The 3151-nt window shown below is 32.6% G+C and overlaps 1 pseudogene across 1 annotated transcript; it reads left to right on the top strand.

Annotated features, from left to right (window-relative positions):
• Window positions 1-1633: 1633 nt before the first annotated feature.
• LOC306667630 (ubiquitin-ribosomal protein eS31 fusion protein-like) lies at window positions 1634-2173 on the top strand (annotated as a pseudogene). The gene has a single exon. The product of its transcript is annotated as a ubiquitin-ribosomal protein eS31 fusion protein-like (transcript).
• Window positions 2174-3151: the final 978 nt, after the last annotated feature.

Raw genomic sequence — 3151 nt, 5'->3', positions numbered from 1 at the left:
ATAAAAGTTGAAATTATAGCATTGTTTTAAATGAGTTTTTAAAAGGTCCTAATAGGTTTTGTTACATACTAGATTACTTTAGTATCTCTCTTTCTTTGAGAGGAATAACCCAAGAGAGTGATCCAAGTACTTATAAATAGATAATCACTGTAGAAAACTCTATCTTAGAATAAATTCCCTATATTTGAAATAGCTATGAAGTCAGAGACATAAATTGCCCCAAACTCCTTTTTTCACCTGGAGAGCAATCTTGCCATGTTAACACTGAGTTTTATTGCTGCTATATCTAATATTTACTACCTACAACAGTAGTGAACAGAAAGCATCTTTGTACAGTAAATTCAATGATTTTGAAAATATACAGTTTTATTTCTCATCATAGAAAAGGTAATCTAGAATAGTACTCACACTTAGAGTTCACATACTGGTATGAATCTAAAAACTGATGTTTACTCTTTTGTGATGAGAAAAGAGCCAAAATTGAAGTAAGGACTTAGACATTATCATGACAATTTACTTGTGGCATCCAAGGTATGATTGGTGGACTCCTCTCATAGGTCTATATTTGTGTCCTACAGTCATTTGAAAAGGAATAGCCCAGTCTGAGTTTTAACATTCCTTTTATAGGATAAGTTGATAGATCTGGCTATAACAAAAAGCTCAAGATGAATCTTAAAAATAAATAAGTGTCTCATTTTGGATAGAAGATAAAAATGAATATTCTGAGCTTGTCAAAATTGTTTTTAAATCTCAAATTTCATTTCCATCAATATTTCTCTTTGAGACTGATTTGGGTATTTGAGGGTTATTAAAACTAAACAGAAACCATTCAGAAGAACTATAATCCCTTGCAAGTAATATTCTGGTCAATACAACCTTGGTTAGACAATTTACAAAGTAAGAAGCAAGTTTATTTATTGCACTAAAATCTCTAAATATTAATATATTAGTGTTTGTTCAAAGTGTATGAACAATCACACTTTATGAACAGGAATTTAGTACGGGAAATGGCTATTTCTCTGAATGGTCTAGCTGCCATTGTGGAACGTGTTAGGAATTCTCTATATCAATTGCCATGCACACACTTTTAATAAAAAACAGCTACTATTTTGTAATTTATTATACTACTTTCCCCCTTTGATTTTCCTTTAATTATAGATATTATAATTTTATGCTTATTGACTCTTTTAATAATAAATTAAGCCAGTATCTTGTATGCCTAAAATTCATTTTTCTAATAACTTATTTTATTATATTTTATAAAAATATTAATTAACAATGAATTGAGAAAGAAAAGCAGAAAAAAAAGTGTTTGAGTTTTAAAAGTGCTAGTCTGTAAGAGTACCTGCCATATAGAAGTAGTATAATAAGTATCTATTGAGGGAAGAGGTTAGAGCTCTCATAGGTATAGAGAGAATCAAAGATTTTTGCAGTCTCACATTGTTATTCATTAATTTTTAGTCATAACTCTTTGAAAAATTGTATTGTTAGTTATATTTTTATGTACAGATTGCAACTTGCATTGTCAAATACCTGACGTTAGAAATTTCCATATATCTAACCTGAATGAAATTATGCACATTCTATTGTGGTTACAATTGGATAAAGATCCCAAGAGACAAAATAATCTTTCCAATCTGCCATCTGTGGTGGGAATGCCGCCGAGCTACAGATTTTCGTTAAAACCCTTACGGGGAAGACTATCAGACTTGAGGTTCAACCCTCGGACACTATAGAAAATGTAAAAGCCAAGATCCAGGATAAGAAAGGAATTCCTCCTGATCGGTAAAGACTGATCTTTGCTGATAAGCAACTGAAAGATGGACGTACTTTGTCTGACTACAACATTCAGAAGGAATCCAGTCTTCATCTTGTGCTGAGGCTTCGTGGTGGTGCTAAGAAAAGGAAGAAGTTACACCACTCCCAAGAAGAACAAGCATAAGAAAAAAAAGGTTAAGTTGGCTGTCCTGAAATATTATAAGGTGGATGAAAATGGCAAAATGAGTTGCCTTCACCAGGAGTGCCCTTCAGATGAAAGTGGTGCTAGAGGTTTTATGGCCAGCCACTTTGACAGACCTATTTGTGATTATTGTGGTAAGTGTTGTCTGACTTACTGCTTCAACAAACCAGAAGACAAGTAATGTGTATGAGTTAATGAAAGACATGAACTAATATTAAAATATATATACACATTTGACTGTTCCACTCATTTTCTGGCTTAAAACACTCTAACAACTTTTTGTCACATTTAAAATAAAATTCAAACTCCTTTACATCACATATAGGATCCTATATGGTCTGCACCCAGCCTTCCTCTCTAACTTTGTCTTACCATTAACACACCCAACCATGTCAACCATATCTGTGTTCCTTGAACGTGCCAAGCATGCGCTCACCTCATCTCATTTTATTTAAGGTTCCTTTTGTTGAAAACCCTCTGCTCAAATCTTCCCTCAGCTGACTTTTTCTCATTCCTTGAGATTTCACATTAGTATTGCATTCTAGAGAGGCTTTTCTCCTGTCACTTATCAGGTGATCATTTTATCCATTTAATGGCACCAATCACTATCTAAAATTATCTTGGTTAGTGTGCCTCTTTTTTTTTCATACAAATGCCAAGGTGATGAATGTGAGGACCTTGTACCTCTTGTTTATGTGTATGTTGTCAAAACCTGGCATTTTGGGAAGGATCCTAAAATACAAGAGATGCGGGGAGAAGAGTCATTTTATTTTCACTAACACTGAGTCACTTCATTTGAAATTGAGAATGATACTCACAGAAGAGATTTGGAGGTCAGTGGAGGATTTTTGTTGCTATAAAAGCATTCACCTGTGGAAATAAAATTTCTCATTTAATAGATAAACTCCATTTCCAATGACATATGTAACTATCCTCCCTCCAAAATTTCTAAGCTTCCTTTTAACAAACTCATTAATCTATATTTCTTTTGAGCAGTCCAATGTATTTTCCATATATTTTATTATCATCCTTTTCTGAAAAATCAGGTGTTTTGTTATAGAACACAATATTTTCACTTGGGATCCATAGATGCCCCCAAATTGAAAACAAACTATGAATATATATTCATTTTATTAAAGGAAAATATAGCTATCATTGGATTCTTTTTTATATTTTAAAGTATTTTAATTT

This window comes from Sciurus vulgaris (genome assembly GCF_902686455.1).
Source record: "Sciurus vulgaris genome assembly, chromosome: 8".
Lineage (NCBI taxonomy): Eukaryota > Metazoa > Chordata > Mammalia > Rodentia > Sciuridae > Sciurus > Sciurus vulgaris.
The sequence above is the reverse complement of the archived record's forward strand: the minus strand, read 5'-3'. Positions and strand labels throughout refer to the sequence as shown.